General features: G+C 36.7%; 1 protein-coding gene and 1 long non-coding RNA gene across 18 annotated transcripts in view; one reads left to right on the top strand and one right to left on the bottom strand.

The window, feature by feature from the left end:
* Window positions 1–25,930, top strand: part of fibcd1a (fibrinogen C domain containing 1a) — a 384,824-nt gene that overhangs the window by 24,251 nt on the left and 334,643 nt on the right. The gene's annotated exons all lie outside the window — the stretch shown is intronic.
* Window positions 1–25,930, bottom strand: part of LOC147842593 (uncharacterized) — a 195,838-nt gene that overhangs the window by 167,690 nt on the left and 2,218 nt on the right. The gene's annotated exons all lie outside the window — the stretch shown is intronic.

The following is a 25,930-nucleotide window of genomic DNA, read 5'->3' as shown; positions in this document are numbered from 1 at the left end:
CAGCCTTCTAGATGGCTCTTGAAGAAGCAGAAAAACTTGCCTTTTTTAGGGGTCGCTTTGTGGCTCGCGGTTGAAGCTTGTTACGTTTGCGCTGCCAAAAATTCCTCCTCCTTAGGGCCGGAGGCGGCATCTCTAAGGCAATTCTCAGAGTTCATTGCAGACGGCAGTTGAGATCAGGACCATTTATTGGTCCCTTTGGTATATGCCCAGATCTTCTGTAATGCAGTTTTTTTATATAGCTCATATGGTGGTAATTTACTCAACTCCCAGGCCCCGGCGTCGAGTGTTGATGTTGCACTCAACTGCGTTAAAACGAAACCACTGCTGGATATTAACACATGAGGAACAATTTGTTGAATGAGTAAATCATTAAAACCAAAAAGTAGTTAAATAAACATACAAACAAGCTGCTGCTATTCGAGCTGCCTCATTGCCTAAATAGGGAGCTCCCTACCAAGGCAGAACGTTAAAAGTCATAGTCATCAATTCAATTTAAGTTCATTTGTATAGCACTTTTCACAATTATTATTGTTTCAAAGCAACTTTACAAAAGTTGCACATTATTGCATTACAATCAAATCCGAAAATAGAGAATAAAGACAACAATTAGCGTAGCTGCTGTTCATAATGTATATGAACAAGATATATTAAATGTCAATGCGAGCATGAAGTGCTATTGAAATGAACATATGAAACAACAAACATATGAAATAAAGAAGTATTTCTAACAATGTGCCTTGTGTATTCAAACAGGAAGAGTGTGCCTTATGGGTGGTTTGTCAAGCCCACTTGCCTGCATGGAGCACACTCATGCATCCTACAGTTATGTCATACATTGTTTGTATGGTTTACTAAAAGGATAGATCTTTAATCTTATTTTGAACTGAGAGAGTTTCTGAGCCTGGAACATGATCAGGAAGGCTATTCCAGCATTTAGAAGCCATATATGAGAACACTTGACCTCCTTTAGTGGATCATTTTAAATAATTATTCAACACTTAAAATACTAATACCTTTCAGGCCCTGAAAACCAACACAGGCTGAGTGTGGAAATGTACCCCTGCCTACATTTTGGACAGTGCGAATTATGTAGTCAGAGATATGGTGGCTATTTCGTCTTCAAAATCAACACTACAGGGGTGATATGAAGCCACTGACGGCTTCTGCTCCTTTTAGCACCAGTTGACCGCTTGCTTCCACTTACCAGTTTTCCCAGTGGCTTGCCGCATACGTTGGTGGACTTGGGACACGGAGTGGAGTTGACAGCGACGATGGGGTTCGATTCCAGCAAAGAACAGTTCCAGAAACTAGGTAAAAAAAAGATAAATAAATAAACAACAGGCTGTAAACGTGGTGAAATCACAATAGCTTATCTTTTTCTAGATTGCTTATGAAAACATGATCGGTTGGGTTTAGAGAAGAGGGTGGCTCAGTCAGTTAGTTGACAGCAAGCTAGCCTGGTTAGTTGAAGTGTATATTGTGCCCTCTGGTGGATTTATGTAAGAAGAGTACACACCCAAGAAAAATTTGAGATCATCAAAAAGTATACACAGCGGCCTCCTTTGGATTATAAAAACAAAAACTGCAAGAAGACCTACCCTTGGTTACGTATTTTGCTGTCCCCTGAAATGCAGACCTGGGAACATATCCGCAATAAGCCTGGGTTGCTGAAAACACTTGGTATTAAGATGTGTCTTGGCCAATCTTCACCAATCTGGCCAAACTAGTCTAAAAACCACCTCCAGAGAGAGTTGAAAGCGTATTTTATCGGATTTCTTTTGTAGATGCTCAAATGGTTGAAGACATTTTAGTAGCCACAAAAGAACACTTACTCTCCACCAACTGACTGAACATGTGATCTTTATGGGATGTCTACCAAAACATATGGATTACTAGATTTGTACAGTAGTTCTTGTCATCCATATATTTTCCATTTGCTTGCTTGTACACTGTGTAACATGTATTCATTTAATAGTTCTTGTACATTGCACTGAGCACTCCTGTGAAAGGGATGTAGAGCATTAAGAAATAAGATGGAAGAGTGTTAAAAAATCTAAACCCAAGTGGCCACTAGATACTCTTTTAAAAGCATGTTAAAACCACTTGTGATCAGATCAATGAAAACACATTTAATACAGGTTCATCAAAAATGAAAGGCTAAAATAATGTTCTATTATCAGTTTATCCAATTTGTAATAATATACTTTTTTGATGTGATGACAGCAATGCTTTCCATTCTATTTTTAAATGTGTTCTTAATGTGTTCAACTATACTAAACTTCTTGCTGACAAATGGTTTAAACGAATGACAATTAAAAAAGCTGCACTGTGATCTTTAAATAGAGTATTTTTATGTCATCATTAACTGATTCCTGTTCTTAATATGCCTGACAGCGTTTTAGAGTATATAATAAGTTGTAACACTGAATGACATTTAAGTGGGTGTCGTACGTAATTCACTGTAAACTTATGACATTTATTAGTTGTTTTGCTCATGAAGAACATAAAAAATGATACATTTTACATATTTTTATTTAAATGCATGGGAAATGTACTTATTTAACATGACAATTTGGAACAAAAGTTATTTAGCATTAAACACCATTATGTTATAAATGTGTTTGTTTATGTTTTTATTGTAAAAAGTCTATTTTATAATGTCAATAAACTAATTATTATTAAATGATTAGTGTTTCTATTTATTTTTCAATAGTAATAAATTAGGAAATTACCATGGCAGCTCTAATGTAATAGTTTGGTATATCTACCTTCATAAGAAAAAGTTTGAGACTTTCACAATAAAATGAACTGAAATAAATAAATACAATTTGATAGTACCAAAAATCTTCTATTTAGCAGTCTTGAAATGTCATAGTTTATTTTAAGATCAACATTTTTCACTAAGATTGTCACAGTAGATTGTGCCTTTTCAGCCCAGGACATTTTCAACCCTGTGTTAAAATCTGGCCAAAACAGGATATCTTAGGAGCCATAATTAATATGCCTATACCTTCTGGAATGGCTTTCACGCCTTGAAATGCTCCCTCTGTAGGCAGCTCAACAGGTTTCCAAGTGTAGCTGGCTCAGAGTTAAGATTTGATTGGAAAGCTTCAAAGAAAGGGTAATGACAAACGTGGTAAATTCAGCTGTGTGTGTTATGTTCTCTGTCTGGCCTTCTCTGATGGGGTCAGTTTGCTGAGAGAAAAGATTCTTTTCAGTCTTTTCACTGGGTCGAAAGGGTAAACTAAATATCTCAACAGTTTTGTGTCGGGTTTGATGTCTTTGAAGGGATCAAATGTCCCCAAAAAAGCAGTAAAACCGACTTAAACCTCCTCCTGCGGTACAACTTCATAAATAAATATGAAATGTGATATTGAATATGAATATCTGTCTTTCATGTAACTACCCCACTAGAATCTTAAAATGACTTTTAAGTTGTTTTATTAAAAATATTCACACTGTCAGATCCCCATTTATGTCTCGAAGCAAAACCAGTGGAAAAAAACATTTCTAATTATGATAAGCTCTGTGAAAAGTTTTCTCTTAGAGGTTTAGATTGGGCATGTCTGCAATAATTAATTGGCTTTTTAACAAAAGACGTTTATGGTATGCCCTCAATTAGACGATGTCTTGAGATAAATGTGTAGGTGTGCTCGTTTACTTTGTCTTCTTTCAGCAGCAAATGAATGGAAAGCTGTTTTTTAATGGGAAAACGGCTTTATGAGGCAGCCAGACTCATTTTACCAGGTGTTGTGATGTTATAAATGGTCTCTGCCAAGACAAACTTAAGATACATGCAGTTGTTGGAGCGCTAATGGGGTAGAAATCCATTTCGCCGATAAGGAGGTATTGTAATTACCTGATAACTGATTTAAAAAGTCACATAAATTAGAAAAGGAGCTGGGCAATTACTCAGCGTATCTGTCTAAGGAAGAGCCAGGTTGAAATTTTTGCCTGCGGTGCTGCCTGCATGGGAAAAAATGACAACCAAGACACTGTGAAACAAACGGTGTGATTTTCTGGTTTGATGTGCATGTTAAATAAGTCTTTTATTAAGTATATTATGTATGCATGTGCATAACAGGAGAGCAGAATCTAAGCATGTGTTGTCAGAGCTAGTAGGTTAGTGAGTCACAAGGCTTTGCTTATTGGAAATTCCTGTTTAAGAAGCAAACACTTGTCTGGAAAGTATTACTGTTTATCAAAGCTACGAAGTATGCAGGTACATGATAAGTTTAAGTTTTTTTATTTTTATTTTGTTACATTGTAATGAGATAGTGTGGTATGGGGTTGGTGGTTTGCATTTAGGACAATTCTAATGGCCCACGCACTTTAGAGAAGGCATGAGTTATTATTAGGGGGCCCAAAGCTAGGGCTGGGCCGATAAACTTATATTGAATTGCAATACAATTTATGTAAATAATAATAAGCTCTGGACTTTTTTACTCTGTATTGATCTAAGAGCCAGTCACACAGCAGAATTGCGCAACAATGGGAATCTAAAAGTGTGTTGATATTAGAGATGAACAAAATTTTTGGCCACCAAAGATTTAGCGGCCGAAAATGTGTTATGCTATTTAATGGACCCTCTATTTTTTGTGGCTTCAGTTATTGTTGAGGTACTCTTTTAAATATGTAAACATTGTTGGCGCCAATAGCCTAGTGATTTAGTTCGCCGACACATTTCAATATGGAAAATAATTATTGAGATTTCATTTTTGCCATATGGCCCAGCCCTACCCCAAACACCCCCCAAACTCCTCCCTTTCATCCACAATACAACCCCCTCCGCCACCTATTACAACCCCAACCCCTTCCCTAACCCGCTCTTTACTCCCATCCGCGACCATATACCCTGAAAATCACCCCCCCTCGTGACAATGTATAAAGATTTAAAATGCTGATTAATTAATATTTTAGTGCTGTATGGTGAGATATTGTAGTGTTTCAACATATTATTGTAAGAAATATGGCAAGATTTATTTGTATTTAAACGTTACATTGAATGACATTTGCAACATAGGGTCATTCTAAAAACATAGCGGTATATACATTTCTTGAGATCGTGAATTATGTAGCCAGTTGTGCATATGGCTGCATTTTATATTTAAAACTAACTCTACGGGGTGTTATGATGCCGTTCCTTTTCGTGCTTACCAGCTGACCGCTTACCTCTGTATGGACAGCTTTCCAGCTGTTACCAGTTTGTCCAGTTAGCTCGCCATGTATTTTGGTGGACTTGAAATGCAGAGAGTCGTTGATCGCAACAATAGGGTTTGAGTCTGGCGAATAAATGTTCCAGAAAGCAGGTAAGACAAAAACAGAAGCTAAAAATGAAATAAAGTAAATAAATAAAGTAAATAACTGAGAATGTGGTAAAATCTGACAAAATCTGACAAACGTGGAAAAAAAAAACAGTCTTTGGGTTTAGGCATATGGGTGGGTGGGTCAATAGGTGCTTTTAAAAGCACTATTGGTTGGGTTTAGGGAAGGAGGAGGGTGGGTCAGTTGATCGGTCATTCATTAAGTAAGTCGACAGTGGCCGTCAGTAGTGGATTTACGAACAGCAGGTGAGGATGGCACTCACGGGAGAAGCATCGTAAAAAAGCATTTACAGCAGCCTCTGGTGGATTCGCAAAAACTAAAAATGTAAAAAAATGTAGCTCCTGGGATGTATTTGGCATTCTCCAGTGATGAATACAGTGGCACTTTTTCAGAATGAGCCTGGGTTGGACATTTAAGAGGGTAAAATGTTTGACAGTAGTTATTATTTTTGGCCAAAAAACCAAATTAAACAGCACATGTTATGTTTTATAGAAACAAATGTATTTGTATGTTTTAGTATGTCAAGTTTGTTTTAAAAGGCAAAATAGAGGTATTGTGTAGTTATCACACAAATAGCCTGAAAAGAATGTGTTTGTTGCTTGTGTTTGGTCTCACACACCGCAAGCACTCTTCTTGTGCACTTGAAATATAATCATATTAATTTTGAAGGTGACAAAGTGGTAGGCAATGAGAGAAGCAGGACGTTTTTAAATGGGCAGTATTTGGCATTGATTAGAACTGGCACTTGTAATTTCCCAGTCTGCAAATGTAATTGAAAGACATGCTTCACTTGCACCGCCACAACTACAAAAACAAGTTAGTCATACTGTTTAAGGTCTGAAAAAGCATTAGTTTACCAAAGAAGTCTTCAGACAAATGAATAGGGCTGAAAGACTGGCATCATGATATGAAAATATATGCAAATCAGCAAGTAACGTCTAAAAAGATTTGCGTGTATTCCATTTGTTGAATCTTCTTTACAGATTAATGAGAATATAAGTAATACTTCACGTTTGATGTGCTCTTGTGAGGAGCATATAGAACTGTTTTGCATATATATCAAGACTTTAAAAATTAATTCAAGTTATTTCAAAGTGATGCATTATTAAATATTATTTAATTACTTCAGAAAACAGCATATTTTGGGTTGATTTATTTGTGACTACTGACATATTTTTAGTGGTCTTTTCAGACCATTAGTCACAATCTTGGTGAAACATTGATGGTGTCATAATGTCAAAGGTTTAAGGGTTGTAGCATTTATTTAACTGAGAGATTTGTTAAAGACATCTCACATCTTACAAGTAAAAACTTCTCATACCTTAGCCTCTCTTCATCATTGGATAAATCAGCTACCCTCCATTATCTTCTCCCCCCCCCTTTGTCCTTTGCTTAACTTCACCCCCCAAAAAATCCTGAGTGTCTTGCATGACTTTTCCCTGGTATTTTCTCAGATATTTTGGAAAAATCTGGCTAATTTATTTTAATTTATGTGGTCGTCAGACCATGGTATTTGTATCAGGTTATTAGGTGAAGTTTTAAAACTAAAGCCGCGGTCGGACTAGAGGTTTAGCTTGCAAAATTCTTTTGTATGGGGTTGCGAAAAGGGGCGGGATTAAACAAGATGATTAGATATTAAAAATAGAGGTCATGTTTTGATTTTCATTTGGTCTCATGCATTCTTAGGATGTGATTTCGCAGGTCAGAGTTCACCAAGTTGGAACTTTCCAACTCAGCAAACATCAAAACATTGAGTTTGCGTTTTCGGTTTGTCGCATTCGCAGGCGTATGAATAGAAGTCTATAGGGCAAAAGTTCAGTGTGACGCGGCTTATTTTCAGGAGGAGCACACTAAGATAATTAACAGGGCTGGCCCATCATTAGCAATCACACTATCATTCCAATCATTAAAAAAAAATATCGTAAAAATAATTATAGTCTTTTCAAGGCCAGAACTCTCTCCTAGTACAGCACACCAAATATGCTTACATTTCATATATTATCTTATAGTGCAAACTCGTGAATCTGCCTATGAAGAGGTTATTATGGCAAACTGCACTTGCAAAGTACACAGAAAACAGCATCTTAAAATGCCAACAAAACAAACGGTATCAGACCTCTGCGACAACTAAATTGTATGGGATAATAGTAAACTAGTACTAGTAAACCTTTCAACTCAATTGTATCAGAAAAAGGTTCGTTACTCGAAGCGTTCCAAATCAGAGCTCGATGAGGACCCCTGCTGGTTAAAGTGTGGGAAAGCGCAAAGTGTTGCAAAAATGTCAAATGTTTACAACTGACCAACTTATGTCTATAGTAATACAACAATAATACTATAATCAAATTTCTGTACTTTTTTTAAAAACATAAGGTTACTGTATGTTACATTATACCACAGATGACTGAAGTAATATTTAAGGTATTCAATATTATTCACTTTTATCACATCCCAACCAGTACTACACCCACTCATTTGTTCCAAGCAGTGAATAGGAGGTAAATGCTGTAAGGAGGAGGCTATGGGAGTTCTGTGCGGCACTCAGTTACACACTATACCAGGGGTGGGCAAACTCGGTCCTGAAGGGCCGGTGTCCTGCACAGTTTAGCTCCAACTCTAATCAAACACACCTGATTATAGATTTCGAGTGATCTTGAAGACACTGATTAGCATGTTCAGGTGTGTTTGATTAGTGTTGGAGTTAAACTGTGCAGGACACCGGCCCTCCAGGACCGAGTTTACCCACCCCTGCACTATACTGTATCATTCATTAAAATGATTGTAAATAATACACTTTACTATGGTTCAAAAGCTTTTTACTATAAACTACTATTGCCTTTTAGTTTAATTACTGCTGCATGGGACCAGTAGAAATGCATGTAATTGATGCCCTTGTCTCGCTACTGTCCCACGAAGGTGTTTAAACCTTTGCATCAGAGTTCAAAGTTGTCACATGTTGGCATGGGCCGGTATAAGATCCTGATGGTTTGATAACCTTGGATAAAAATATTAGGCTTTCACCGTATCACAGTATTGTGTTCACTGCTCAAAAATATATTCTTTTTAAATGTCTGGGTAAAACACAAATATTTTTTGAAAGATTTATGATATTTTTGAGCAGTAAACATGTCAGGCTATATATGAATCATTGACTTCTGCAGTCTGCATTAGTTTCAAAAACACAGATTACTTTACAATTTAAAACGGCATCTTTGGATAGTTTTTTTCTGCTGGAGATAGTGTTAGAGAAAACTAATAAAAAAATTTAAATAAAAATCTTATACCTTAGGAAGGTTAATTTTTTGCGGTACTAGAACCTGACTTTTCCAAACCGCAGTATACCATGAAAATGGTTATAGTTTCATGCCTAGTCATACGGGTATAGGTGAAAATGAAGCTTCAGGCATCACTGATCAACAAAACAAATCAAGCTCTGGTACACTGCTTCACTCCGAGATGTATCATTGATACATGCTTCGAAGCCTCGGTGTACAACATCACATCACTAGATATTAGTAAATGCTTGTGCTTGTGGAAAACCTCTAGACTGGTGTTATGCAAATTTGTTACAAAGCTTGGTACATTTGTGCAGGATGTCATGCTGGAATTATTGATGGCATTCAGATTGAATTCTTTCTTTTGGTTGACAATGATTGCATTTGATCTTCAAAACATATATTAACAAACAGCACTCTACATGGAGAGTATAATCAGAAAATGCCCAATTGGAGCACTTCAAAGGGTTTTTTCAGTGCAAGTATAAAGCACATATTATTTTTACTCTGCCGTTTTTTTGGTCTCTTTGGGAGAAAGCAGCCTTGGTACAGATTTTTGAGAGAGAGAGATTCTTCTGTTCAGCTTGTATGTGTTTGATGTTTCATCATGTTTCTTGGAGTATTTTAAAACAACAATACTTGTTGCCATCGCTGGAATAGTTTGTGGTGTGATTCCCCTGCCTTCTCTCTGTCTGACCCTAGCTGTACAAAACACTTCTCTGATGCTTTATTCAAACATATGGAGGCTGCCTCTGCCAAGCGCAGATCTGTTCGGGCTGTTTCACACAGCGTGGCATCAGTGAAAGGTACTTATGATCTTTTTTTAATGTTTATTGTTTGTATAGACCTTGGCACAGATACAGCAACAGACCTGCCAATGCCACAAGGCAGAGAGGCAGACAGCTTATAGTCAACTCTGATATTACTGTATGTTTAAAACAAACAACAACAAATCACTGGTCACTTTATTAGGCACACTTTGTTAATGCTGGCTTTGAACACTTTTGCTTTTAGATCTGCATTCATTATTTTTGGCATATAATCAAGAAGGTTTTAGAAACATTTCATACTGTACAAGGCAGGATGGATCCATGCTTGCATGTGAAAATCTGAAACTGCCATCCGAATGCTACGCACCTGCTTTTAGAACCCATAGATATTTACAATAGATGCCGCCTAAGCTACTGTATATTGGAAATAATGCGTCAGTAGAGCTGCCATTGTAGTACAGGGTAGCGCTCCATTGAAATGAATGTGGGACCAAGGTGCAGTGGAGGACTGGCCATCTGGAGCATAAATATATATACAAATACACCTATAATCGAGTGTTCCCTGGTGGTTTGTATGCAAATTAGTTTTTTAAATGACTAAAATTATATTCTTACATCACTTTTCTACATCAATGGGAAAGTGATTGCAAGGGCATTGGCGACAAAGAGCATGTTTTGGTGTGCATAGAAATATCCACCTTTCTGAACAAAATGGTTATAAAATTTGTAATATTTAATAATTTAGGATGGACAGTATATGCACATTGAGTCTCAGGCATTGTTATGTCATCAGGCACCCTTATAAGTTACTTCAAAAACCATTCGTTACGTCATTTAAATGTAGCTAACAATAATACAAGTTTCTGGCACCGCAGCGTCTTGCTGTCATATTTCATTTACATTGTTTGCTGATTTTATTCAATAAAACTGGCATAAAACTAGCCTAGAGCGCCATCTGCTGTTAAAATCTATCCTAGAGCCCCATCTGCGAGAGGGGTCTGGATGCAGACCTGGTGCAGTGCAATCTGAGCTGCATCCAATGCTTTTTAATGCGCTCACCTAACCCCACCCCTAACCATACCCGTCACAGTGATGTCACTCACTCCATTGAGAGCATTGTGTCTGACATTGCATTGCTAAATGATGCATTCTCAGCTTGCATCATAAAGGCTGCATCCAGATACTATTGACGTCTGCTGTTAAAAAAAACTAGCCTAAAGCTGTTAAAACAATTGTATGTCGCTTTGGACAAAAGCATCTGCCAAATGATAAGGGGATGTAGGGTTCTCATGGGTGATGGTATTTTTGGAAATTTTATACATTTTTGTCCATTTTATAAAATGTCTGGGATTTATTTGTCTTTTAAATTTTACATTCCATTCATCAAATAGATTTTTTTAAAATGACATATTTTATTGAGTTGCATGTGTATATTTTATGTATTTAAGTGTACATTTACATAGCCTTTTAAGTTTACTTAAGTATAGCCAATGTTAGATTGCATAAGTGATCTTTGACAGAATTGAAAAAAAGAATTGAAAAGTTTTGAAAAATTTCAGAGCCTGTTGGCCATAGTTTCATTAGATCTTGATTGTGCTTATTTGATGTAATGTTGCCTTTCTATCAACTCAAACCTATTTTATATTTTTATTTGTATTAACCCTTGTTAATACAAAGTTTTCATCCACTCTGTTGTGATTTTGATCTGAAATAATTTGACAAATCCTATTTTGACACATATTTTGGGAAAATGCTTAGATTTTTTTTCAAAACCTCAACATTACTCTGGGCAAATTGACTACCCTTTCATTATGATGGAGGCTGTTTTTGCCCCTTTGACTTCCATTATAATAACATGTATAGTGGTGGAAAATTATATAATCATGCTTTCTTGATTGTTAGTGGTTTTTCTTGTTGTATAGAGGTCAAATCTTTTACTGTTGATCACCAGTTGCAGTGCAAAAAAAAACTTTTATTTTCTGAGACCTTTGCACTCTTACCTTTATATGTCCGAGAATATTTAAATAAGCAGCTCAGCTCTCAGGACATAGTAAACATGGTGTAAAACATGGGTAAAGCCACCAACAATCAATAATGCTTGATTAGATGGTGTCATGGCTTTGCAATCAAACAGTGTTGTTATAATGGAAATCAATCGGGCAAACACAACCCCCAACATAAAAAAGGGTATTTTAACAATACACAAGGGTTAACAAGCACTTGAACAGGTGCTCCTAATCAATTGACCAATAAATAGATATCTACTATTAAACTCAATTAGATTGATGGTAGTGTTTAACCGTAGGCATTAAACTGTCGTGTTTTGAGACCATTTTACTGAATATAACTTTGCAAACTTTTCATTAAAGACTGAGAGTTCTGTTTTAAAAGTAAACCTCAGTGATAATATAAAACCCTTTTTCCATTCAGGACCAACTACAGAGAAAGAGATTGTGTGGTAAATTCCCAAAAATATTGTGCTGCATCCAAATGCTGGATTTGTGAGCAAAAAGATTGTGAGTTACAAAGCAAACTATTTTCTGTTCAAAGCAGCAGTTATTCATAGAGGGCATATTGAGATTGTGTTGTTCCCTGATTTGCATATTTCTTTTGGTCAATCAAAGCTGTAAAGCCAACTAAACTGTAAACAAATAATCAGCGCCTTCAGTGGGCACTCTTCAGTCCTCCTACCATGCATGTTTTAAAGTTGGCCTAAAATCAAGTATTTATTTTTTGCATATCTGTCTTCATCACTGCATGTTATATAAAAAAATCAGTTTAACTTGTGATTTATCCATATTTTATCCATGTTATCCATATTATGCGGATACAAGTAGTCGAAAATGAGTTTCCTTCGCAAGGTGGCAGGGCGCACCTTTATGCATAGGGTGAGGAGCTCTGTCACCTAGGTAGAGCTTGAAGTAGAGCCGCTGATCCTTCACATTGAGAGAAGTCAGCTGAGGTGGCTCAGCTGTTTCAGATGCCTCCTAAACGCGTTCCTAGGGAGGTGTTCCAGGCACGTCCCACCAGGAGGAGGCCTCGGGGAAGACCCAAGACACGCTGAAGGAACTAGGGGCTCTATTTTGACGATCCATGCACAAAGTGCAAAGCGCAGGGCGCAAACGCATTCAGGGCGTGTCAGAATTTACTTTTGCTAATATAAGGACGGAAAAATCCACTTTTCGCCGCGGCGCATGGTCTAAAAGGGTTGAGTTTATTTTTTTTATAAGTTATAGGTGTGTTTTGAGAATAAACCAATCAGGGTCTCATCTCCCATTCTCCCGAGCCAGTTGTGTCTCGCCAAAGCGAATTTGCTATTTACATGATGACTGTAAGTGGAAAAACTGAGCATTTCACTAGCAAGAAAACAGTTATCAGAGCATCTGCAGCGCGAGAATAAGAGATAAGGCCTCTCATTATCTACTTTCACTTTCGCTCTCGTGGATAGGGAAACCTTATATGCACAGACATCAATTAGCCTATAAATAATTAATTTAGTTTGTTAAACTCAAAGATTTGTTTCAAAACTATTTCTAAATTCAGTTCTAATTTCCAGCAAATGAATAAATGAACAATAATAACGAAGTGTGCTCAAAAACCTGAGTTATATCCTAATACACATGCTGTTCCCCTATATGGTGTGAAACCTGTAAGGTGGGCAAATCTAAGCTTGTTTTTAATAAAACAAAAATAAATATGCATATAATAAATAATACAGCTAATAATAATAACATTATACAAAAGCAAATTGTTATGAATAAACTGAAAAAGCCCCCGAGATGAAGAAGGCATGAAAGAATGGTTTTTATATTTATGTAAGCTAGAAAATAATATGTTTTGTAATATTTTAATTCTTTATATTTATATCCTATATATATTCTTATTATATCCTATATATATCCTTAAGATATTACTTCTTTTTTATATGTAAAGATATTTGCGTATTGCTCTACATCTTGTGTGTATTAAGCAGTGTGTAAGCGAGGGGCACAACTAACGCGCTCTGCACTGGACAATAGACCGGCTTTGTTTTGGTCTATTGAAAAATCTATTATAGTTTCTCAAAATAGCAACGCGCCAGCAATGCCTTCCTTTTTAGACCAGAACGCCTATGGGCGCACATATGAGCGCAAATGCATTTATTATTTAAACAGCGTAGCGCAAAACGCCAAACGACTCTTGCGTCGAGCTGAAACTAGGAAACAAAAATTGAGTCGCGCTTTGTGCCACATTGCGCCGGGTGTATGATAGGGTCCTATGTCTCTCGGCTGGCCTGGGAACGCCTAGAACTCCGCCTGGAGGAGCTGGAGGAATTGTCTGGGGAGAGGGAAGTCTGGGCTTCTCTCCTAAGACTACTGCCCCCATAATCCCGGCCCAGGAAAAGCGTTAGAAAACGAATGAATGAATGAATGAATGAATGAATATCCATGATGGACTTCTGATTTATCCATATTTCATCCATATTATCCATGTTTGACTTATTTTATTATTTATATATTATCCATATTTGACTTCTGATTTATCCATATTTTATCCATAATATCCATGTTTGACTTATTTTATTATCTATATATTATCCATATTTGACTTGTAATTTATCTATATTTTATCCATATTATCCATATTTGACTTGTGATTTATCCATATTTTATCCAGATTATCCATATTTGACTTGTGATTTATCTATATTTTATCCAGATTATCCATATTTGACTTGTGATTTATCTATATTTTATCCAGATTATCCATATTTGACTTGTGATTTATCTATATTTTATCCATATTATCCATTTTGACTTATTTTATTATCCATATATTATCCATATTGGACTTGTGATTTATCCATATTTTATCCTTTTTTTTTTTACTTGTGATTTATCCATATTTATCTATATCCAAATATGAAAGTGAAATAAGATGAGAACTGAATTTTCTCTTGGCTTTAGGTGTATCTGTGTTCATTCATCCGAAACAAACTGAGATCAAGTAATATATAATATGATAATTATTACAGATGCATAAATTCAAAGCAGGTCTTGCTCATTCATGTGATAATTTCAATGTCTTGAGGTCAGTTAAGAAGCATAGCTGTTATTTACATAATTATAACACGTCTTTCATCTCTACTTCAATGCAATATCTATAGACTATCACAATTCTGAATAGTATTAAAAGGACCACTCAATATTTTTTCTCTTTAGACCACATGGCAGCAGAAACGAACTTAAGTGGAATTTAAATTGCCATATTTAATATGCTAATTAATTAAACAGAGAATGGATTTGTCTCTCTACACCAGATTGCGTGCTTGGAGCTGTCTCATACATTTTGAATACTGGCTGTGTTTTTGCATTCAAACTGTACCTCATTTATTTATTTATTTTCCCTGTTTGTGAACGCTGCAGCTATAAATCATTGGGAAAAACCGAACGGATTGTTATATCTAATAAGAAATAAATAAATCAGTACTGCTTGGATGTACAGGCTGTTGTTGACCATTTGAATGGGATTTATTTTTTTATTATTTATCTTTGCAGAATATAGTTTCATATATTGGATGGTGTGTTGGTTTAGTGATATTCAGAAAACGAAATAAAAACAAAACAAAAAGATTGAAGCTATAGCCTATAAACATAGTAATTTGAATATAATTTAAATGCTGCATATTGATTCCATCATTTCCAAACAAGTGGTGGCAACACAAACTATACTATAATGCATCTATGAAGAGAGAAAATATGAGTTCATTGTTTATCTGAGTCTGCAGGCTGTGGTGTATACTGCAAGTTATCTCATCTCACCTGTCATCTTCCGAGCCCTCAGATTATTTACTATGTTGTCATTTCATATCTTCATAAACTAAAGGTACGGTGGGTTGTCCCAGTCCGAGAACAGAAAAGATTAATTCAGTCATGAGACCTTCCAAGTCATCTGTACAGCAGAAGTGACAGCACAATTGATTGACAGTTGATGGTTAAGCCATCACACCAACATACCCATTTCAAACACTTCTCTAGGTTTTTAAGAGGGAAAACTGTGCACTTACCGGCCATTTTATTAGGTACACCTGTCCAACTGCTCATTAATGCAAATTTCTAATCAGCCAATAAATTTAGTCATATAGGCATGGTCAAGCCCATTTGTGGCAGTTCAAAATGAGCACTAGAATGGGGAAGAAAGGTGATTTAAGTTTAAGTTGAACGTGGCATGGTTGTTGGTGCCGGACGGACAGGTCTGAGTATTTCAGAAACTGCTGATCTACTGGGATTTTCACACACAACCATCTTTAGGGTTTACAGAGAATGGTCTGAAAAGAGAAAATATTAATAGAGCAGCAGTTCTGTGGGCGCAAATGCCTTGTTGATGCCAGAGGTCAGAGGAGAATGGCCACGCTGGTTCAAGCTGAAAGAAAGGCAACAGTAACTGAAATAACCACTCGTTACGACCAAGGCTAAAGCAGCAGAAGACCACACTGGGTGCCACTCCTGTCAGTTAAGAACATAAAATTGATGCTACAATTTGCACAGCCTCACCAAAATTGGACAATAGAAGATTGGAAAAACGTTGGCTGGTCTAATGAGTCTCGGTTTCTGCTGCGACATTTGGATGGTAGGGTCACAATTTGGTGTCAGCAACATTACAGCATGGATCCATTCTGCTTTGTATCAACAACGGTTTAGGCTTCTGGTAGTGGTGTAATGGTGTACGGGATATTTTTTGGCACACTTTGAGCTCAGTACCAATTGAGCAGCGTGTCAACACCACAGCCTACCTGAGTATTGTTGCTGACCATGTCCATCCCTTTATATCCAAAGTGTACCCATCTTCTGATGGCTACTTCCAGCAGGATAACGCACCATGTCATAAAGTGTGAATCAATCCAGACTGGTTTTTTGAACCTGACAAGGAGCTCACTGTACTCAAACGGCCTCCACAGTCATCAGAACTCAGTCCAACAGAGCACCTTAGGGATGTGGTGGAACGGGAGATTCGCATCATGGGTGTGCAGCCGACATATCTGCAGCAACTGCGTGATGCTATCATGTCAATATGGACCAAAATCTCTGAGGAATTTTCCAGTACCTTGTTGAATCTATGCCACAAAGGATTAAGACAGTTCTAAGGGCAAAAGGGGGTCCAACCCGGTATAAAGGTGTACCTAATAAAGTGGCCAGTGAGTGTATATTGCCTTACATTTTTAGTCACTTAGTGTCTGCATTGAAAATCCTATACTAGCACATTTTCACAATTTTTCATGTTAATTGCTAATGTCGGAAAGCATGGCGGACAGAATAACAGCATGATTGGCTTGAATCCCTGTCAATCAAACAGATGCGAAGGGCAGATTGGCTGTTCATTTTGCTGTGGCGTCTTTTGCTAAAAGAATGGAATAAGCTGAAGCAAAGTCAGTAAAAGTTAGTTTTCATTCTGTCATTTTCCTTCAGCTTAGTCCCTTTATTCATCAGGGTTTGCAAAAGCAAAGAACTGCCAGCTTATCCAGCATATGTTTTACAAAGGCGGATGACCTTCCAGCTCCAACCCAGTACTGGGAAACATCCATACACACTCACATTTTAACATATACACTACGGCCAATTTAGCTTATTCAATTCACCTGTACCGCATGTCTTTGAACTTTGGGAGAAACCGGAGCACCCGGCGAAAACCCACGCAAACTTGCAAACTCCACACAGAAATGCCAACTGACCCAGTCGGGGCTTCTTGCTGTGAGGTGACAATGCTTACCACTGAGCCACCGTGCCGCAAAAGTAAGTCTTGTATATCTAGTTAATATTTCAACCAAAAGTGAAACACTGACAGAATTTCTCTTCTTTATGCTGTTTCAAACCTGTTTGAGTTTCTTTATTCAGTGTAACATAAAAATAATGTTTAAAGTGAACGACGATAGATGCTGTCAACCACCAAAAAGCACTCTTAAAGTGGTCCGTGTGACTTGTGTGCTTTATTTCAAGTCTTTGAAATGACATTTTTTTACTTTTATGAACATAAAGCTAAGTGAGTTTGATAGCATTCTCTTATATTGTCACATTTCTGTATACTGAGACGTTCTGCATCTCTGTTGGTTGTAAGAAAGCTTTTGTTTGGGGGAAAGTGTTTTTATAGGTCTCATTTTTTTTTGGAGATCAACAGCTTTATGAAGTAATTATTCGGGATTGTTTTCTGAATAAAAGTTGTGGGATGGTTTTCAAGTGGTTTTATTTCTGTTGTGAACCTGTGGAGGGACACTTTATCCCTGCTGAGGTCTCAATCAAGAGGACCCAGTGAAAACATAAAACAAGATATATCCCACATATTTCTCTCTATCTCTGTTGGAGAAGGTTCCTTCCTGAGAGATTCGGGAGTTATGAGCTGTCTGTCAACGCTGGCTCTGGACTGGTCTTTTGGATGACGAGCAGCACAGAGTGGCAGAGTAGCTTGAGGTAATGCATCGATCTGAGCTTTCATTCGCTCATTAAATGAGCAGAACAGATAATCACAGCTCCCAAATCTCAGTGAGGAATAAACAGCCTCTACATTCTCTAGGGTTTGGAATATACAGTATGTGCTGAAACTGTGAAATCTGGAATATCAGTTAAAATATTGAAAAGTTTTATATCAACTGAATCTGTCTCCCTGTCTTTCTAACCAGTCACTCCATCTTTCCACTATACTTTCCATTCATGTACCATTTGTCCCATCCATCCATCATTCCATTTACCAGTCGTTTCTTCCATCCATTTATCCATCCATCCATCCATCCATCCGTCCTTCCATCCATCCATCCATCCATCCATCCATCCATCCATCCATCCATCCAACCATAATTATGTTTATTATGTGATTTAACCATCAGGCTTTCCATCCAATCATCTAACCATCCATCTAACCATCTGTCCATCTGTCCATCCATTCATCCATCCATCCATCCCTCCATCCATCCATCCAATAATCATTCCATACACATTCCAAACACATTCCATACCAAGTCGTTCCATACATCCATTTATCAGTTGTTTAATATATCAGTTGTTCAATCTATCCATTCATCCATCCATCCAACCATCAATATTCATTCCATATATAAGTATGGCTTTGTCTATCCACTGTGCTTTCAATTAATGTATCATTTGTTCCATCCATCCATTCATCCATCCATTTACCAGTCGTTCCATCCATCATTTCATCTGTTCGTCCATATATTCATTCCATCTCTCCATCCATCTCTCCATCCATCCATCCATCCATCCATTCATCCATCAATCCATCATTCCATTTTCCATCCATCTATCCTCCATCCATTCATCCATTCCTCCATCCATCCATCCATCCATCCATCCCTCCATCCATCCATCCATCCATCAATCCATCCATCCATGAATAGTCATTCCATACAGTTTATAAATATGACTTTATCTATCCACAATACTTTCCATTTGTGTATTATCCATCCATCCATTCATTTACTAGTCATTCCATCCATCCATCCATCCATCCATCCATCCATCCATCCATCCATCCACTAGTTGCTCTATCCATCCATCCATCCATCCATCCATCCATCCATCCATCCATCTATCCATCCATCCATCCATCTACCAGTCAGTCTATCCATCCATCCATCCATCCATCCATCCACCCATCCATCCATACATGCATTTACTAGTCCATCCGTCCATCCATCCATCCATCCATCCATCCATCCATCCATCCATCCATCCATCATTCTGTTTATTATGTGATTTAACCATCACCGTCTTTACATCTATTCATCCAACTATCCATTCATATAATAATAATTCCATATACACATTCCATCCCAAGTCGTTCCATTTATCATTTGTTTAATCCATCAGTTGTTTCATTCACTCATCCATCCATTCATCAATAGACATTCAATATGTAAGTATGGCTTTATCTGTCCATCATACTTTTCATTCATGTATCATTTGTTTTATCTATCTTTCCATCACTCTAGTTACCAGTCGTTCCATCTATCATCTATCCATCCGTCCGTCATTCCATCCATCTATAAATCTATCCATCGTTTCCTCCATCCTTCACATCATTATATCATAATACCATCATTAGTTGTTTCATCCATCAATCCATTCATATATTAATCTATTCATTTATTCATCTAATGATCAGTGATAAGATCCACCATCTATTCATCATTTTATCCATTTATTTATCCAGCTATAAGTCATTCCATCCACTTTTTCTCCCTTAGTTCACTTATCGCTTAGTGTTTTGCATGACAGGCTATTGTTGTGTTTTAGCTAGATCTGGGTGTAAGCTGATCTTAAATCACTTTGTTGGAAGTTTATTTTGTCATTCAGACTGACCCTTTTTGTAAAAGTGGGTGGATTTTGTTTAGAGTAAGTTGAAAAGACTGTAAAAGAGCTATAGCCTAGCCTAAACATTTACATGAGGGGAATGAATCAGTGCCAAAACGAGCTTAAACAAGCTTTAACAAACCAATTATTTCACAGCTGAATCAAAGTTTGACTTTAAAATAAACCAATCAAAAGCTTGTTGTAGTGCACACTTTTGATCTTTTCAGATCCCTGTCTGAATCAACACAATGTACCTTGTCATTTCGGCATACACTTCTTCCTCAAACACAGCCTGAAACTGGGTATTGTTTCTTGTTCATCTGACAGCTTCTTGTTTTTTTTTCTTTCTTTTTACTCACTGCCACTGTTTACATTGCCTGACTCAGAGGATCTGCAGGAGGGAAGAACACAGACAGAAGGATATTAGGTACAAAGCTGTGTAATGCTGCTTGATAGCATGAAATGTACCATCTATTATATCCTGGTTATGAGAGTGAATGAATTATGGGTTCAGATTTTATTCCATTTCAGAGCTCTGTCTGATTTTTATGTCTGCCTCAGGACATAAATCTAACACTCCTATTGAGTAATGCTGAGGTTGATGTTCTTAATTAGTTATTATAAGTTTGCATTGTTCTTGTTAATAATTAGTGTTTGCCTTTTTCTTTGTTGCAACTGAGCACAGTAACACACATCTTACCTCTTTTGTTTTGTGTCAGATTTACAACTTTGGGAATCAAAATTTTTCCTTTAGTTTACATTTTTTCTCCATTTAGAAGTTGTATAAAAATAATCATCATCTATATTAGTTTCCATTTTGTTTTTGTAATCAAGCTCAGAAAAAAAATCAAGATTTGTATTTTTCACCCTATAAATCAGTTGTCTGCCTCCAAATATGAATAGTTAATAGTTATTCATGTTGACCAGAGTCAATTAATCCATATTAGATCCTGACCCCTTAAAAATGGGATAAAAGAAAAAACTATTTTGACTTGGGCTAGTAACCAACCATCCAGGGGTGCGTTTCCCAAAACCATTGTTAGCCAACTAAAGTCGCAACTTCTGTTGTTACGAACATAGTTTTTTAATTTGTCGTTTCCCAAATCCGTCGCTCCAATGAACATTCGCAAACTTGAGTACTTGCAACTACAGCTCTGTAGCTGTAGTTAGAATCATAGTTCCTGGCTGTGTTCTATTCCCACTTATCCCCCTATGCCCTATTCATTTAGGACATTTTTACATTCAAAGTAGGAATTATATTTAAAAAAAACATCAAGGTCATCCATCTCTCTTAGGTTTAATTTACTTTCAAACTATTTTTACAGTTCAGTTTTGGCGATCTTCATGTTTACAATTGTGTTCCCTGCAGTGCACTTTGAAAACCTTGATGTCATTTTGAACAGAGCCTCATGGCGAAAGCTATAGGTGACCTATTATTTGAAAGCGGAATTTATGTTACGTCTCAGCTTGTGAAAACAAAAAGCATACAATAATTATTTTAATTTATAGTGGGTTATTTATTAAGTGTCTGTCCTGTATTTGACATGGACCTGCTGGTTAGAACTTTCTGCTGTGGTCAAACTGTAAAAGTAGACTTTTCAAAAAAAATAAAAAGTAAATAAACAATATCCTACTTAATTATATTAACAATAATAATAATAATAGTCATCATCATCATTATCATCATTAATATTATTAATATTTTTATTAAAGTATGATTTTTTAATTTATTAAATAATAAATATAACATTTCATTTTATGATAATTAGCCTCATTATTTATTTATTTATGATTTATATGATATCAGAATATGTGTTAGCTTTTGTAAGTGATATGTTTTAGAAAAGAATATGTAATGTTCAACTTCTCAATAATATTAGTAAAGCAAACAGGCCCTATGTGCCATTTACATATATTTCAGGTAATATGGAAAGCGAGTGCATGTTTTTACCAAATCTAACATTGGATTTTTTTTTTTAAATGCCTGTGCGTGTAAAACAGTATAATTTGCACAAGAAAATTATGTTTTTTTTCTAAAGAAGAAGTTGCTCCACCCAGTTTAGAGCATCATTATGTAAGTTTTACATTATAACTAACATGGTTCATGCGATGGATCTGCGACAGAGAAACTACGGGTTTTGGGATACACTCGTCACTACATACAGTAGTTCTTTTCCCAAATTCCTGCATTCTCTCATTGCGTGCAGGATTCAACGTGACTAAGTTCATTTTAATTCAGTAATTTGCTTTTTAAAAGCTAATTAATTAAACTAAAAAGTAACTTATGTTAATTCAATTAAATTCAGCTTTATTTGTATAGCGCTTTTACAATGTAGATTGTGTCAAAGCAGCTTCACATAAGAGATCATAGTAAATTGAAACAGTGTCAGTTCAATTTTCAGAGATTTAGTTCAGTTTAGTTTAGCTCAGTTCAGTGTGGTTTAATAACCACTACTGAGAGTCCAAACACTGAAGAGCGAATCCATCGATGCGCAGCTCTACAGATCCCAAACTAGTGGCGAGGAAAAAAAATACTTCACCAATTGGTAAAAGTGAAGAAAAAAACCTAGAGGGAAACAAGACTCAGTTGGGCACGACCATTTCCATTTCTCCGCTGGCCAAACGTCTTGTGCAGAGCTGCAGTCTCAGCGGTGGAGGCTGGAAGCTGAACCTTAGCGAAGACGCTGTCCCTCAAATATTTATATTTATAGTTACTCAAATATTATTACTTAATTTTTAAAAGTAAAGCATTACTCTACTTGTTACTTAGAAAAGTATTAATACATTTACATACCCCTTGTTACTTGTAATGTGTTACCTCCAACACTGCTTAAAACAGGGGTCTCAAACTCGCGGCCCGCGGGCCATTTGCGGCCCTCAGTGCAATATTTTGTGGCCCACGCCGAGCACTGTACACTGACTGAATCAGCGGAGCGGGGAGAGAGAGCGCTCCCCGCTCCGCTGATTCTATCCGTACACAGCGGTCACTGGCATTCCCCGCCTGCCGTGTAAACAAAGGGGCGGGGATGCCGGTGACGTCACCACGCACCCCGCCCCTTTGTTAGACGCTGTGACGGGCGGGAAGGAGGGAACTCGAGCCGGCCAGAACCAAGGTAAGCTGTGCCCGCCCCTGCCTGCCACCTACCTAGCTACAGCCTGCATCTTATATATATTATAGGTAGATACAGACTGGTACAGACTGATGTCACTGGAGTGGGGTGGGGGTGTTTTATTTATACATATATACGCCTTTTTTTAGGTGAGGGCAGGCACGTGCACACATAGGGCTCAACCTGTGCAGTGCACATGCCATTTTTAGTCATGGATAGAAAGTGCCCTTCCAAAATGATCAAAAGTGCCCCCGCGACGCGGCACACCTTCAGTCCCGCCCTTCAGTAGGCGCGCGACAACACAGCTCTTGAGTATGCGCACGACAACACAGCTGATCAGTACGCGCGCGACAACACAGCTGATCAGTACGCGCGCGATAACACCGCTCTTCAGTACGCGCGCATCCACTCTGCAGTGGGTGAGGGAATGGAAGTTTTAAGTGAGTTCCCCCAAGCCATACTGAGGGTCTCAACTGCTTCCGCTCTAAAGCCAAATGTGGTTCAGATTTGTGAGAAGAAGCGCTGTCAAGTCTCTGGCAGCAAGGAGTAGGCAAAAGATGCCATGTTCAGAAGAACTGTTCATAATCTTCACTCAATGTTTTATTAATGTTCAGGACACTTTATGTTCAGAAGAAATAATTAAAACTGTTAATAATGACATTTGAGGACTTTTTTTGTGAAATCCCTTATGCGGCCCAGCCTCACCCAGACTGTGCCTCCTGCGGCCCCCAGGTAAATTGAGTTTGAGACCCCTGGCTTAAAACATTAGTAAACACTAGTAAACCCCTGGAAACACCCATAAAGCAACTTTTACACAGTTAAGATTTGTTTGCTTCAACACAAAGTGTCAAATCTAACCACTATAGATAGTTTTTGTGTCTGAGACACAAGTAGGCATTATTTCAACAAGTGAATCTTGCGCTGCTTTGAAGCCTTTTCTTGTATGTTCCTTTGCTGTTGGCTTTTAGAGGACGTACTGTGTTAACAAGCACAAGTGTGCATTCATGGGACACCTCTCACACTGATGAAGGTAAACAAGCTCTGATGCAAACAAGTCCTTCACAAACTGCTCCCAGCCAGATACTGCACTGCTTTGATTCTTCTGACCTCTTAATTGTACTGACTTGGCATTTGGCTCGTTTCATCTCTACAAGACTCTGAGTTCTTCATGACATTCGCTTGCTTTCCTCTGGGGGTTTTTGAGTGGGGTTTTCCCTGCACGTAATTGTAGCCGCTGGCTTTCGAGGATGAGCTTGCTTTTATTCCATGGTAGTTCTTGCTGTCTGTTATTGAGGCAATGCGTCCAGTCAGCTTTGACAGGCTTTTTTCGCATCAGCGATGAATGAATTGAGTTAAATGCAACTTATAGGAGTACTATAAGAGGGTCATAGTATGTTTTATCTGTATGTAAGGAGAAAAAAAATCTTTAAAAATCACAACTGATATAATTAAAAATAATAATAATTGTTTTTGCTGAGGAGTGCAATAGTTTGTTTATAGAAAAATACAGAACAGTACTAAACTGTAAAAAATATTGCTATATTAAATAAAAAAATAATTATATATTAATTTTTTTAGTTGAATCAAATGAACATTTCTAGTCATCTCAACCTATAGTACATCAATCAAACTGACTAAAATAATCAAACTGACTAAAATATTAAGTAAAATTTTGTACAACTTAAACATTTGAGTTGAAACCTGATTAACTTAGGTTAAATTGTTTAAAGCAACAAAAAACATATTTGTTGTCTTGAATTTTCGGCATTACATTTGCACAGTGTAGCATGATGACCAAAAATCATGAAAAATTATAAATTTTTTAATTATTATTTTCAAAAATAAAAAATGTTGTTTCATTTTTACACACACACACACACACACACACACACACACACACACACACACACACACACACACACACACACACACACACACACACACACACATATATTATTATTATACATTATATATATATATATATATATATATATATATATATATATATATATATATATATATATATATATATATATATATATATATATATATATATATATTTACACTATTTATAAATAAATATAAATTATAGTATTTTTAACTGTCACTAAGTAAATGACACATTCCAGAACTGGGGGTACATTTTAAGCATTTTAGATTCATTTTCCTTAAACCGGAATGACACATTCATTTTAAATAATGCAAGTACTTAAATGTGATTTAACATTTTTAAAACCACTAACAGGGTTGACTATAACATTTTACATTCCACCATTTTGTGCTTTAGTTTAAGATGCTAATCTCAAACTAGATACTACAAGGCATGTCTAAAACACGATTTTATGCATTTTCATTCTATTAAAGTTTTCATAAAGTAAATGAGAAATTCAGTGAAACAAACAGAGTTGACATACAATCAAGCCTGTAATTGTTCATACCCCTGGCAAATTCTGACTTAAAGTTGCTTTTTTCAACCAGCTAGTTTTTTATTTATTTATTTATTATTTTTTATATATATAATTTTGGACATGCCATGTGGTTTATTAAAGGTTGATAAAAGATGAGAAAAATATATTTACCTGTACATTGTGTTATTATTATGTGTACATTTGGAAGAAGTCTGTGCCCTTTCTGGTCAAAAATAAATAAATAAAATTGGCTGGTTTAATGAATCCAGGGGTATATGAATACTTTTGGGCTTTACTGTAACTGATCTGCTATTGGTGATTTCTAGTCCTTTTGTACAAATGAATGATGGGAGAATAATGACATTCTTCAATGAGTTTCCCACCAGAGGAAGTGACATCGTTTACATAAGGGTGATTGACTGTTATGCCTTTTTCTAACTGATCTGGTCTCAGAGTTGAACAGAATGTAGGGACGCAAAACCTATTCATTTTTAATACTGAAATGACAAATGATACACAAAATAGACTTTTTATGCGAATGCTTTATCAAACTTAATAGAGTAAACATACAAAAATGCTAATTAGACTTATTTATTTAACGGTATTTCAAACAGAATGTATTTAGGGGGCAAAGTAGAAGTCCTTAAATGAATATTTTTAAAAACTCAATCTCCCTAAACACACATACAAACATAATTTTTTTAGCGA

Source organism: Danio rerio, chromosome 8 (genome assembly GCF_052040795.2).
Source record: "Danio rerio strain M-AB ecotype USA chromosome 8, GRCz13ab, whole genome shotgun sequence".
In the NCBI taxonomy this organism is placed as follows: Eukaryota; Metazoa; Chordata; class Actinopteri; order Cypriniformes; family Danionidae; genus Danio; species Danio rerio.
Note: the sequence above shows the minus strand (reverse complement) of the source record. Positions and strands in the feature narration are given on the sequence as shown.